Source organism: Prionailurus bengalensis, chromosome A3, assembly GCF_016509475.1.
Source record: "Prionailurus bengalensis isolate Pbe53 chromosome A3, Fcat_Pben_1.1_paternal_pri, whole genome shotgun sequence".
In the NCBI taxonomy this organism is placed as follows: Eukaryota; Metazoa; Chordata; class Mammalia; order Carnivora; family Felidae; genus Prionailurus; species Prionailurus bengalensis.
This window is the reverse complement of record NC_057354.1, coordinates 16,967,705-16,983,174: the sequence shown is the minus strand read 5'-3', so window position 1 is coordinate 16,983,174 and position 15,470 is coordinate 16,967,705.

Sequence of the window (15,470 nt, the reverse complement as noted above, 5' to 3'; positions counted from 1 at the left end):
AAGATGCTTGGAGGTGGGTCAGAAAGATCATAATGGTACAGTTGGGGAGGGTGCCAGAAGGAGAGGAGCCACAGTGGACCCCAGATGCCTGGTTTGAGCAGCTGAGTGGCCTAAGTGCAATCTACCAAGATGGGGAAGACAGGGGAGGGTGCATGCAAGGCCAGGACCACAGTGAGATGGGTGAAGTGCCCGCCTTAGGCACCAAATACGAGGGTGTGCCACAAAACCTCAGTAATCAAGAAAAATAATGATTTAATGCAATTTTTTAAATCAAAATTAATACAAAAAAAATCCATGATGAACACGATCAGTATTACTGATTTTTCCTTTTGCTTTGGGCTTCAATATGGCTCAGCCTGGCACTATTACTGATCCTGTCTTGATTTAAAATTCTGATACTTTGTTCATCATGGATTTTTTTTTTTTTGCATTCACTTCTGTGTTTTAAGTATTGCGTTAAAATATCATTTGATGGTTGTGGGTTTCAGTGCTCTCTTAAGTGCTGTGCTGGGTATAAGGGCTTCACTCACTCTAGTCCCAGCTCCGAGTAGGTCTGAGAAGAGAAGGCTAACTAAGATACAGTCTTGGAAATATGCCGGAATGAAATGGGATGGCAGATGTTAAGTCCCCAGACCAAGGTAGGTCTTCAATACATGCTGTAACGGACTCAGTGGGCACCTCTGGCTTGAATCCTCCAGGCCTTACCATTTCAAGACACGCCAGCTACCAAAACCTGCATTTCCTTCCTGAGGATTATCCTGGCCACCAAGTGAGATAGGTTAGAAGCACTGGGGAATGAACATCCCTGTGGCAGCCTTCAACCAACCATCCCCAGGAATCAGTGTGTAAATATCCCAGCTCCCTGGCCTCTCGGATGGGGTCACTGTGAGGTATATGTGTAACACCATTTCCACGGTCCCCAGGTGAGATTAAGCTCCATCACCCACAGTGCTACTGGCTTGATAACATACCTCTAAGCTCTGTCCCCTCCCCACCTCCCCACCCACCTACTGATGTCTCCTGGTATCATCTCCCGAGTAAACTTCATGTAGTTCAATCTTTTTCTCAAGGCCTGCTTCTAGGGCAACCAAGATAAATGGATGTCTTTCCTTCACTTGCCCTCTTCTCTGTGGAAACACAGAATGTTCTGCACAAACTTGGAAGTCTGAGCGTGTCCTTGAAGGAGAGACCCCTGACTCCAGCACTCTCCTGGCAGGGAAGTCGGTAGGGGTAATTGTCAGCCAGTGCTGGGAAGCCTGGATCTAAAATGGGCTGGCTGTGTTTCTGTAATCTCTGCACCTAGAGTTGAAAAATAATTGGCAGACACCTTTCCTGGTCATCAATTCTTTACAGCAGACACTGAGCCCTTGGGGCAAAAACTGGTTGTGTGCAGTTACTGCCAGGCTGGCCCTGAATGCAGAACAAGGAGCATGACTTTCCCCTCACCCTCTCTACAGACCATCAGCCTTCTTCTCCTTCCTTCTCCTTCCTCCACCCACCCCCTGGCCCAAGAATGGCCAGAAAAGGCTGTTTGTGTAGGCTGGAGGAGACAAGAATTAGCCCTTAATCCAGAAGGACTCAGGCTTGAAAGCCATGGGTAAAATCGTGAAGCGTGGAGACATCATTCATGCTTTCTTTTTAGAGAATATTTGTTCACCACCTACATGTTTTCCCACAATCACCATAACGCTTGCAACAATCTTGTGCAGTAAATATTATTTCTGTGCCCACTTTACAGGCTCAGAGGCTCAGAGAGGGCAAGTGACTTAGTTTAAGTGACAAAGAGCCTCCCCTTGACCAAAATGCAATCAGACTCCTTTGAACCTTCTTCCCAATGAGGCCCTGACTTTGGGGATTCTGTGTTCGCCTCTGCTGTTATACACAACTTTAGCAAGAATCATGCTAGGTTGGTGAAGCTGGAATCCCTCCTGCCTTAATATCTGATCCTCCTCTATGTTCAACCACGTCCTTCGTCCCCCACCACCCCCCTAACCACCCTGGTCTGCCTTTAGCAGGTTAGGTCAGAGTCCGGTTAGATCAGTTTAAGTAGAATTCCCCATACACCCAGGGTGCCTCAGTGTTTCAGTCTGACCCTTGATTTCAGCTCAGGTCATGATCTCAGTTTCATGAGTTTGAGCCCCACATCAGGCTCTGCACTGACAGTGTGGAGCCCGCTGGGGATTCTCTCTCTCTCTCTCTCTCTCTCTCTCTCTCTCTCTCTCCCTCCCTCCCTCCCTCCTTCTCTCCCTCTCTCTCTGCTCCTCCCCCCATCTTGCGCTCTGTCTCTCTCAAAATAAACTTAAAAAAAAATCTCCCTTACTCCTTATGTTTCCTCTTAGTAATTTCCCGTCCACTTTTCAGCTATAAATTACTTGTCCTTGTTGTGTTTGGAGGTGAGCTCGATTTCTCTCCCCTGCTGCAAACCCCATTACAATCACCCCTACACCTATCCCCGGGCACCTACTGAATTAAGTCTGCTTGCCGGTTCTTAACAAGTGTCATGAACAATTTTCTCCTTAAACAGGTCACATAGAGAAGACATCGATTTAGATCCAGGTCTGTTTGACTCCAAAGGCCTTTCTCTTCCCTATGTCATGTGTTGTTTCTCTTCCTTCAGTAAACATTTCCTGAGCACCTACTATGTGCCAGGCCCTATGCTGAGCCCAGAGGAAGACACAAAGATGAATAAGAAATATAATGAAGATGAAGAGAAATAAAATCTTCCTCATTCTGCCTGTTCTCTACCCCAGGGGTCAGCACCTGTTTTTTATAGTACTTCAGCCACAGGGGCTTGAGCTACTAGGGCAGATTTGACTAGGTAGCCACAAAGCCAAACTATTGACTGCCTGACCCTTTACAGAAAAAGTTGGTCACCGCTGGTCTACACCACACCAGGCATTGAAGGTACACTGTCTTAGTTACTCCTCAAGTCAACTCTATGAGGCTCATCCTTCGATTGATTACACCCATTTTACAGATGAGAAATGAGGCTCCAGGATATGAAGTGGAAAGGTATAGAGTTGGATGATCCCAAAGCCCTCCCCCCTCACCCCCTTCCAGATGCCCCTTCTCTGCTCTAAATCACATCTAAAATGTTGGTGGCCAAAGTTTTGAAACACTGACATTGACACTTGAAACAGCCCACAACCCCCACCAGGAGTGGGCCACTAGGCCACTGGACTCTGCCAGGCTGGTCTTAGAGCTGAAGCCAGTCTGGTCTCCCGTGGAGGTTTGTCTCCAGCTGGAACAAGAGGCCTTTCATGTGCTAATCTGCAATCTCAGGCGGGGTAATTATTTCTGTTGGTTTTATTATTGAACCTTGTGGGAAGGACACAGTGGCAACCACAAGGGGCCAACTAGAAGCCATACATCAGTAAGTTCTGACCAGGGCTAGATGGTGTGCAAACAGAACCGCCAGGGAAGGCGAGCGGAGCTGAGCCGGCTGCTCGGTTACCTCGGCACACTTCTCCACAAGCCAAAGTTGAACACCTTGCTGGGAACACCTGCGTCTCTCCACCCAGGGCTTGATCTCTCTTGGCCACTCAGGCAAGCTGGAAGTGCCAGAGTGAACACTCTTGGAAGCAGCCTGCAACCAACACAGCTGGCCAGCTGATGTACAGGTAATGCGGCTTCCTCGCGCCTATCTCTGAGGTGTGCTCACCGGCTCCCAGAGTCCCCAGCGGAACAAAGCTGCCCTTGCCACCATTGTCATCAGCCCAATAATGAGCCCTTCCCTGGCTTTCTTCCCTTCCCTGTCGTGTCTTCCCCTCCCAGTGACATTTCCTGGCATCACCTCCCAAATAAACCACTTGCCCTTTCATCTTGTTTCAGGGTCGGCTTCCAGAGGAACCCAAACCAAGGCAAGCCCCACGCCTTCTCACCTGATCTCTACCTCAGCCCTGGGAGCCGGGATCATCCCCATTTTTCAGAGGTGGAAACTGAGGCACTCATAGAGTTTAGGCAGTCAGAACCCCAAGGGGTTAGTAAGAGCCAGAGGCTCAAGAAAGGTTTCTGGGGGGCTGGGGGGACATATTTGAGCCTGTCTTCTTGACCACAGAGCAAAACTGTCCCAGACCCAGGTTGAGCCCCAAACTTAGAGCTCATTCTGTTCCAGTTCCTGCTCGTGTCTCCCCCAAGGCCATTCCCCCAGAGTCCTCCATCAGTGACAATAGATGGAACTGGATCAGAGGTTGCTTCTAGAATCAACCTATCATAAAAGATAGAGAACTAAGAGTTCTTAGCTTGTAACCAGTCCATAAAAATGATCTCCATGGCTATGTTAAGCAGGGTGGGGGGGAAAGGAAGTGTGGATAAAATTTGCATTTATTCAACAATAATAGCCAACACTTATTTAGTGCCTACTGTGGTGTCTCTCCCAATTGGATGGGGGTCCCCAAATGTAGGGCAACTAGATTGGGTGGAAGCCAGAGGCACGGGCAGTGAAATAATTCAGGCAAGGTAGAATAAAGGATAGAAGTTTGTTGAATGCACGGGCCAGACAGCAAAGCAGAGACTGTCTGCCACAGGGCAAAGGGGGGGGGGGGGGTGGTGTTTAAAGGGGGAAGGTGAGGAAGTAGGAGAATGCACGGAATTTTCCTTTTTTGGTACCTGTGCCTGGTTGTAAGTAGCTCATTGGTTAGTTAAGGCTTATGGATGTTTTGAGGTGGGTCACCTGATGGGCCTGTTTGCATCAGCTCATTGGTCACTCTGGACCCTTTTGCCTTGCTCTACCTTGCAGTGCTCAAGCCTGTTGCCTAAAAGTGACCTCTACATCTACTATGAGCTAGGCACTACTCTAAAACCTTACAATAAACTGACTTTTTAAAATTCTCACTCTTTGAGACAGGTACTATTACTTTGAGGCACAAAGAGGTTAAGAAATGTGTCCAAGGTCACACAGCTAGCAACTGAAAGAGCTGGAAACAGAACCGAAGCGATTTGGCTCCAGAAATATGCTTTTAATCCTTGTTAATAAAATAAACGAACACAGAAACTAATATTGTATGTTAATTATATTTCCTTTTTTTTAAAGTTTATTTATTTATTTGGAGAGAGAGAGAGAACAAGCATGGGAGGGGTAGAGAAAGAGGGAGAGAGAGAATTCCAAGCAGGCTCCTCACTGTCAGCACAGAACCCAACGTGGGTCTTGAATTCACAAACCATGAGATCATGACCTGAATCGAAAGCAAGAGCCAGATGCTCAAAAATGAGCCACCTATATCTTTTTTTTCTTTAAGTTTAGAAAATGAGCAAAAGCATATTAAAAATTGTAAGAGTTTATTGGAGTAAAAACCTATTTGAATCTGGCAGCATTGAACCACTCCTCCCACAGGGTTAGGAGGAAAGACAAAAAGAGAAGGCAGGGAAATGAAAGGAAATTATTCGGTGGGCTGTAGCTTAAAGACTGGTGGGCTCTTTGTGACTGGTTGTCCTTAGTATTTGCCTGATTTGGAAAAGCCTAGTTGACTATGATGGGCTTCGATTTCTTACCCTTCATGCATTTACAGAGCTGGGGTTTTGTTTACTTACACAGGCCAACGAAATATTAACATGTTCCTGTTGAATCTATTTAACACTGTGTTCACCACGCTGTGCCTGTAGCAGAAAGCGAGGCCACCAGAGACACTGCAGGAGACAGCACCCCTTTAAGGCCAGGAGGGCCCAGTTTTAGTTTTTGGTGAGATGAGTAGGAAGCTCAGGTGGGGGTTGCATGGAGGCACCGGGATGGAGGAGGGGAGACTTAACTGAGGCTCTCTGGGAACAACAAAGATGCCCCAAAGTACTTGATGCTCTTGGTTTTGCTTTTCTTGTTTTTATCATTTTTATTGATGTATAATTTATATACAGTAAAATTCACCCATTTAAAGTATCCAGTTTGGGGTGCCAGGGTGACTCAATCAGTTAAGCATCTGACTTCCACTCAGGTCATGATCTCACAGTTCGTGAGTTCAAGCCCCACATCAGGCTCTGCGCTGACAGCTCAGAGCCTGAAGCCTGCTTCACATTCTGTGTCTCCTTCTCTCTCTGCCCCTCCCCCACTCATGCTCTGTCTGTCTCTGAAAAATAAATTAAAACATTAAAAAAAATACGTAAGTGGCACCTGGGTGGCTCAGTGGGTTAAGGGTCTGACTTCAGCTCAGGTCATTATCTCACAGTTTGTGAGTTTGAGCCCCAGGTCAGGTTCTGTGCTGACAGCTCAGAGCCTGAAGCCTGCTACAAATTCTGTGTCTCCCTCTTTCTTGGCCCTTCCTCCACTTACACTCTGTCTCTCTCCCAAAAATAAATGAAAACAGTAATAAATAAATTAATTAAAGCATCCTGTTCAATGAGTTTGGGTAAATGCATAATTGTGTGTGAATACCACCACAATCATGGTATGGGTCATTCCCTTCACTCAAAGAAGTTCCTTCCTGCTTCTCTGCAGTCAGCTCTCTCCTCCAAACACCAGCCCCTGCCACCAGGAATTGGCTTCCTGTTCTTTTAGTCCTGCCTTTTCTAGAACATGATATAAATGGACTCAAACATCATGAGGTTTTTTGCGTCAGGCTCATCCCACTTGGTATAATGCATTTGAGATTCATCCACACTGTTGTATTGTTCCTGTGTATTTCTGAGTAGTATTCCATTTTACAAATACGCCCCCTTCAGTTTATCCATTCACCTATTGACATAGACATTTGGGCTGTTTCCAGTTTGAGACTGTTATGGATAGAGCTGCTGTGAACATTCCTGTACAAGATCTTCCTGGTTCATACAAAGTTTTTCATTAATTGATTTTTAATTGCCAAATAATACATGAATGCATTCTTTCTCAAATCCTCATACACTGCACTGGCAATGCTTTTCAAACTTTAACACAAATCCTCCTGGGAAGCTTGTTTAAATGCTTGTTTTAGTTCAGTAGGTCTGGGTGGAACCTGAGATCCTGCGTGTCTAACAAGCTCCCGGGGAATGCTGCCAGGAACAGAGGCTCCAAAGACCCAAGAGCCCAGGCCAGTATTTCTCAAAGCATGATCACCTGACCATCTGCTTCACAGTCACACTGGAAGATGCTGAACATGCATATTCCGAGGTCCTGCCCTGCACCCAGTGACTCCACCTACGAGGGATGGAGCCCATAGACCTTCATATTTAAATGGTGCTCACCAATATCTGAGGACCACTGCTTTGGGCCTACAATTTTTGGAAGAGCTGACTGGGTCTGTCTCGTTCCCTGTTATCCCCCTGAGCCTAGCACAGAGCCCGGGCCACGCAAGGTACCTTTTAAAAAGACTTATTTTCCCTCACTCTGCTAGGAACTGGGTTCTACACCCTGGGCACACACCCTGGATGCTCTCTGGCATGGTGCAGTTCGCTTGACTCCTCTGTTCTAGGACATTAGAAACCACCATTTGATGCATCTTTTGCTGCCAGAATAAGGGCTGTGGTGATAAGCAAAGGCACACACAAGACATTTGGGAATATGTTTCAGCCTGAACGTATCCAAATAACAGCATGTAGAACTAATGATGGGTAAAATGTCTGCAAGCCACAGCCTAGTGTCTGGCGGAAAAACAGAAACCTACACGCACCAGCTCAGGGGAAGACCTGGGAAGAGAGCCCAGCATTGCCTCCTATGGGACTCTGACAAGCATGGAGACCACAGTATCCATGAAGTATGCCATGGGTTCTTGTATTTGTCTTCAGAGTTTCCCCATGGCCTCGTGCTCTTCACCGGACATGAGGCCAACTAGGACTTTCCTCATCAGCACTGTTTCTCCCGGCTGCCCCAGGACTGAGCCTACCTGCCAATAAGCACCGGATTTCCATTCTGCTGCCTCACCTGCTCCCATTCTCAAGACAAACAATGTTTGCCACAACTGGGCTATTCCAGAATTCCAGTTAGGTTCCTTGTAAGAGAGGTAGGGCTGAGTGAGGAATTGGACACCAGGCAGCTCATAACTGGCCTGGAGAACAATATGGCCACAGCAGCAGCAACGGGCAAGTGCAGAGAAGTCCAGGGGGGCAAGGTCAGCCTGAGGGCCACCCTGAAGAAGGTCACCAATGAGTCTGAGTACAGAGTGCTTAGCAGCCACGGTGACAAACAGACTGAAAAGCAAGCCCCAGAAGAGATGTTTCGGGGACTGTGGACATCTAGCCAGAAGAGAGGACTTACTTGAACAGAAGGTCTGAGGGCTGCCCCCAAACATCTGGACGACCTAGGTGTGGGAAACAGATGTGGTTATTTGAACAGCCTCAGGGACACAATCAGGACCAGTGGCTAGATAAGTCAAGGAAGCAATTTTTCACTTTTAAAAAGAATTTACTCAAAATGAGAGATGTCCAAAAATGGACTTAGCTGTCTGGTTAGGCAGTAAACTCTCAACTTGGGAGATGTTCAAGTAAAGGCCAGAAAACCTGGGAGTGAATAAGGTGTTGACAATCAGAAGATTTAGATTGAGGGACCTTCAAAGACCTCCTCTCTCTGAGCTTCATTGACCCCTGGACCAGGCAGCCAGTGGAATTTACCTACCACTGTAATCATACAAATGGCCACCAGATGGCGACAGACCCCCACCTTCCCAGTCAAGGAGCACTGGGTCTACAGAAACCTAACTGGAAGACAAAACCAAAATAGTTAACTGATTCAGACAAAGTGACATTCATGGGCAAAGACTATGAATCAAATCCTCAGGAGCTAATTAGTCCAGCACAACCCAGAGTGCTCCAGGTCAAGTAAATTATAATTTTTTGTTTTACAGAGATATTCCTTTTTTTAAAAAAATCTTCCATCAAAGTACAACATACATACAGCAAGGAACACAAATCAGAAGTGCACAGCTCAGTGAATTCTCTCAAACAGGGCACACCTGTGTAACAAGCACCCACCTCAAGATACAAGCTAGGACCCGAAGTCCAGAAGCCTCCTTCCTGGTCACCACCCCCACTGTGACTTCTGATACCATAGATCGGTTTGGCTTCTTCTTCAGCTTTACATACATGGAACCATATGGTATGGGTTCCTTCGTGTCTTGCTTAGATGCTTATGTCGTGAAATCCACTGATTGGGCTGTGTACTGTAGTTCAATCTCATTGCTGGGTAGTAGTGTGTGGTATGAATAAACCACAAATGATTGGACCACGCTCTTTTTTTTTTTTTCAACATTTATTTATTTTTTGGGACAGAGAGAGACAGAGCATGAACGGGGGAGGGGCAGAGAGAGAGGGAGACACAGAATCGGAAACAGGCTCCAGGCTCTGAGCCATCAGCCCAGAGCCTGACGCGGGGCTCGAACTCGCGGACCGCGAGATCGTGACCTGGCTGAAGTCGGACGCTTAACCGACTGCGCCACCCAGGCGCCCCTACCACGCTCTTTTTGATGCGCATCTGAGTGGTTTCCAGTTTGGGGACTCCCACGTATAATGCCGCTACGGATTTCTAGTACATTCCTTTGGAAGAGCATATGTACACGTTTCTTTAACAGAATTGCCAGGTCACAGCGGTGGGCGGTGGGCTAGCAGCTTTCAGCTTTAGTTGCCACTATCACACAGTTCCCAAAGTGCACCAATTGCCATTCCCACTGACCATGTACGAGAATTCCTGTGGCTGTCTAGCCACACCAGGATCCTGTCTAGGTAAGTTCCAGTGGAAGAGATGTGGGATCTGCAGTGAGCATCCCTGCAGAGGGTCTGAGTGTCCGGGCAGCATGAGTGAGTGGGGCTTGAATCAGAAGGAAGAAGAGTCCATTCCATCAGCAGGCCCTGATGACCCCTGCAGCAATAATACCTGCTAAATGGACATACTCGCTCCGTGAGTTCGCAACAACTGCCTGAGCGGCGCTACTCTCACTGAGCACTCACTGCATGCCTGGCACTTCTCAGGGCTGGAGACGGCACACAGAGGAAACAGACAACGTTCCTGCACTAATGAAGCTCACGTTCTAGCGGGGGTGGGCACAGACAGTAAATAATATGTCAAGTGATGAGAGTTCTATATAGAAAAATAAAACAGCATAAGAAGATATAGAGTGCAGGGGCGCCTGGGTGATTCAGTCGGTTGCGCATTGGCTCAGGTCATGACCTCATGGTTGGTAGGGTCAGGCCCTGCGTCAGGCTCTCTGATATCAGCTTGGAACCTGCTTAGGATCCTCTCTCTCCCTCTCTCTCTCTACCCCTCCCCTGCTCACTCTCTCTCTCTCTCTCTCAAAAACAAATAAAACATTAAAAAAAAAAAGATCTAGAGTTCAAAGAGGGATGCTAGTTTAAAATGGGGGTTATTGGGGCTCCTGGGTGGCTCAATCGGTTAAGCTATCGACTTTGGCTCAAGTCATGATCTCACAGTTTGCGAGTTTGAAGCCCATCAGCTGCTGTCAGCACAGAGCCGGCCGGCTTCAGATCCTCTGTCCCCCTCACTCTCTGCCCCTCCCCCACTCTCACTCTCAAAAATAAAATAAAACATAAATAAAATACAATAAAATAAAACAAAACAAAATAAAATGGGGGTTACAATGAGATGTCACCTCACACCTGTCAGAACAGCTGCTTTCAACATGTGTTGGTGAGGATGTGGACAAAAGGGAAGCTTGTGCATTGTTGTCGGGAATGCAAATTGGTGCAGCCACTAGGAAAACAACGGGGAGGGTTCCTCAAAAAATTAAAAATATAAATACCATATGATCCAGCAATCTCACTTCTGGGTATACATTCAAAGGAAATGAAAGCACTATTTCAAAAAGATACCACTTTTTGAATATGTTCATTTCAGCATTATTCACAATAGCCAAGACGTGGAAATAACATAGGTGTCCACCGACAGAAGAACAGATAAAGAATGTGGCATATGTATATGGAATATTATTCAGGCATTAAAAAAAAGAAAACCCTGCCTTTTGTGACAACATGGTTGGATCTTAAGGGCACTGTGCTAAGTGAAATAAGTCAGACAGACAAATACCACATGTTCTCACTTATATATGGAATCTAAAAAAGCTGAACTTGTAGAAACAGTTGCCAGGGGCCAGGGTGGGGGGGAATGAGATGTCGGTGAAAGGGTACAGACTCTCAGTTATAAGATGAGTAAGTTCTGGGGATCTAATGTACAGCATGACGACTACAATTCACAATAGACAACACTGTATTAACAACTGGAAAAATGATGAGAGCAGATCGTAAATGTTATCACCCACATATAAAAATGGTAATTATGTTAAGGAGACGGAGGGATTAATTAAGCTGATTGTGATCATCATTTTGCAACATACATGTGTATTGAATCATCACATATTACGCCTTAAATGTATGTCAATGATATCTCTATAAAGCTGGGGGGAAAATAACATATCAAAGAATAAAATAAGTAGTTACAGGGGTGAGAAGGTGACTTTGAACAGAAACCAGAGATGAGGAGACAAGTCACAGGAAAAGAGAGCTCCAGACACAGAGAGGCATTCAATGCAAAGGCCCTGTGGTGGGTGTGTGCTTGACATATTCAAGGCACAGTAAGGAGCAGATAGAAGGAGGAGTAAGGAACACTGAGAGCAAGTTAGTGGGGACATGATTATGTAGGACCTAACCTCACTGATGCTGAGAGACAACCACAAGTCCAACCCCACATACACATGCATACTCATATAACGTGCTGGGGCTTGGGAGGTTGAGAAGGTTATTGTTGTTTAAAAAAATGAAATCATGCATATATTAACCCTGGCCCTTCTCACTTAACAACATACCATGAGCATCTCTATAAGTCTATATCAGGGGTTGGGGTAGGCAAACATTTTCTGTGAAGACCCAGCTATTAAATATTTGAGACTCTGTGGGAGACAGTCTCTATTGCAACTACTCAATACTGCTGTTGTGGTTGAAGAGCAGACACGGTATACGTGAGTGAATGGCTGTGTTCCACCAGAACTTTACTTACACAACAGGTGGCAGGCCAGATTTGGCCTAAGGTGTGTTTACAAACCCTGATGCATAGCTCCCCTGTTGTATTCCCAATGCCAAGAGCAGTGGCTGGCACACAGAAGGCACACAATAAGTATTTGTCAAATCGATAAATCTAACATTCTTTTTAGTGATTAGAGTATTCCACTGCTAGAATATCATCTTAGGGCCTAAGGTTTTACAAATCAATCCTCTTGTCAAAAAGATTTCTAGGAGTACGGTGGCTGGGTCAAAGCCTCGTGAACTTTCTGTTTGTCGAAGGTCACCACCTCCTTGAGACCCTTTCCTCTCTTGGCTTCTTCTGTGACACTGTATTCTTTGGTTTCTTTCCCTATCTCCCTTCCCAGTCTCCTTTCCTGTATTTAAGTTTCAGAGTCCCTCTGGCAGGCAGAATAGTGCCCCCACCAAAGATGTGCATGTCCTAATCCCTAGAATTTAAGATGTTACCTTACTTACATGGCAAAAGAGACTTTGCAGAAGTGATTAGGTCAAGGATCTTCGGATGGAGAGTGTATCCTGGAGTATCCAAGTGGGCCCAATGTAATCACGGCTGGGGGTGGGGGTGGGGGTGGGGGTGGGGGTGGGGGTGAGGGACTTATAAGAGGAAAGCAAGGAACTCAGCATCAGAGGAGGAGATCTGGCAATGGAAGCAGAGGTCAGGGTCAGAGTAACTGGATGCAAGAAGGTCTCAACCAAAATTCATGGTTTCAACGATGGAGGAAGGAACCACAAGCCAAAGAATGCAGATAGTCTCTAGAAGTTGGAAAAGGCAAGGAGACAGATGCTCCCCTAGAGCCTTCAGAAGGAGTGCAGCTGGGCTGACACCAATTTTAACCCAGTGAACCACTTGACTCCTGCCCTCTGGAACTGCAAGCTAATAAATTTGTGTTGCTTTCAACCCTTGAGTTGATGGTAATTTGTTACAGCAGCCATACAGCTTACACATAGGAGTTAATACAGTCCCCCAGGGCATAGTTCTGAATTTTCTTCTGCTCTCCGTCTACTTTTTTGGGGGGTTTCATCTAGTATTTGACAAACTCACAGATTTATATCTCGGGTCCCCTCTGTGCATTTTTTCCACTTGACATTAATAGAGTTTATTTATTTGTAGGTTCTTAATGTAAGCATTATACCAGGCATGTGCTTGGATGCTGTGGGCTCAAATTCATGTATTGAGAAAGAAAAAAAAATTATATGTTCACAGTTAATTATACTCAGAGCCTTACATTTTCTTGTCATATTGCTCAGATGACACCAGATATGTAAATATTTCAGTATATCCCTGATTCAGTATATCAGTCTTCTTTTTTTAATGTTTATTTATTTATTTTGAGAGAGAGAGAGAGAGAGAGAGAGCAGGAGGGGCAGAGAGAGGGAGAGAGAGAATCCAAAGCAGGTTCCACACTGCCAGAGCTCAACACAGGGCTCAAACACACGAACTGTGAGATCATGACCTGAGCCAAAACCAAGAGTCCGATATCAACAGACTGAGCCACCAAGGTATCCTCCCCAGTCTTCTTGGGTGGTGAAACCTCATTATCCTTCCACTTTTGCTGAAAATTCTGGTTACTCCTTGAATACTCAGAACACAAGGGAAGCCCATTCTCAGTGACACACATCCCCTCACTGTCACAAGCAACACCTTAGGTGTCAATTCTATGCTTTAGCAGACATTTGCCAACATTTCAAAACATTTTGTTAACCCCCCAATTTTTTTACTGAATTATAATTGACATACAATGTTATATCAGCTTCAGGTTTGCAACAGATTGATCCAAAAACTATACATCACTCAATGTTCACCACCTTAAGTGTGGTCACCATCTGTCACCACACCATATCATTACAATACTATTGACCATATTCCCTGTGCTATACTTTTCATCTCCATGACTTATAACTGAAAGTTTGTACCTCTTAATCCTCTTCACTCAATCTATTTTTAGTTGTCACAGCTGGGGGGAGGGAAAGAGCTACTGGGGTCTAACAGGTAGATGCCAGCCAGGAACACTGCTAAACATCCTGCAGTGCACAGGACAGCCCCCACAACAGAAAATTACCTGGCCCCAAATGTCAGTAGTGCTTAGGTTGAAAAACCCTGTCTAGATGAACCCTGTACAGATGTTTTTCAAAAAGGGTTTGGATTAGGTTGGCAACATTTAATCCAATACCGCAATTGAAATGTACCTTTAATCTCATCACTTCCGAGCTCTTTCAATCATCTGATTCACATTTCTTTCAAACTCTGTCCCTGACAATTTCCATTTCTGAATTCCATTTCTACAGCAACACCTGCATACATTCACTCCACTCCATGTAAACCACTTGAGTTGCCAAGTTCAACCCAAGTCCATTCAAGATGACAGCTTCTGGAATGCTAAGTTTTCCAGACATAATATAGCAAAACCTATCACAATTCAGTTTATACCCACTTCAAATCACATGGTACTTGGGATTGAAAACCACAACAATGTGTGCTCTAAACTATCCTTTACAATCTGGGTATTTATGGATGGATTCAAAGTTATTAACTCTCTTTTGGATCAGACTGAGGCTACTCTCTCTTGCTGACAGACTTCTGCAGTTACCTCCACAATTTTAGAATCAGCAATAGTGATCGTTATCTGCCACAACTGTAGGTATCTAAAAGAAGTGGCCTCCTGTGCTATACATCCATCATTTCTCCCTTGAGTCTTTCTTCCAAAATATCAACAGAGGTGAGTTAGATCATCAACAAGACTCTACAGAATGCTGATGGCCCAACAGTACCTTCAATGATGATCATTTGAGACTGTCTTCTGTAGTTGGTGGGTTAATGGTTTTTTGTTAAGAGTAGCCACGGGGGGGCGCCTGGCTGGCTCAGTCCATGGAGCATGTGACTCTTGATCTGGGAGTAGTGAGTTCCAGCTGCACATAGGACACAGAGATAACTTAAACAAAAACCCAAACAAACAAGAAAACAAACAAAAGTAGCCATTGGCCTTTGGGGAGAGGTTAGAGGAAGCAAAGGATGATGTTAGCTGCATCTTTCTCTTTGGGCACATTAACTGCAAAGACAGAAGGTGACACCCCATTGCCTATATTCATCTTTTAGTAAGTACTACCCCATCACCTTCCCAAATAGAATGTTCACTCCAACCGACACTGTATCAGCGCCATTTCCTGATGCACCTCTTCCCATAATGAATTTTAACATTTTTTAAAATAGTGACAATTTGATGAGTGAAAAAATGTCGCACTGTTGAATTTTCTTTTCCCTAATTACTATATCCCACGAATTTTTATAGATCTATATTCTTGTGTTGTATTTAACTTTTAAGCACTATCTAGCCTTTACCGCTAGATGCCAGCATTAACTCTTCTCCCCCTGTCGTGATAATCAGTTTGCTTCTAGACTTTGCTAAAAGTTCCCTGTAAGGCCAAATCGCCCTCTCTCAACCAGCTAAAGAATATCAAGGTTGAACCGCTCAAAAAGAAATGGAATATTCGGAAATGCCTGAACAGCCAGTGTTATCTCACCTATACTGTTTCTTCCCTTGGCTTCTGTA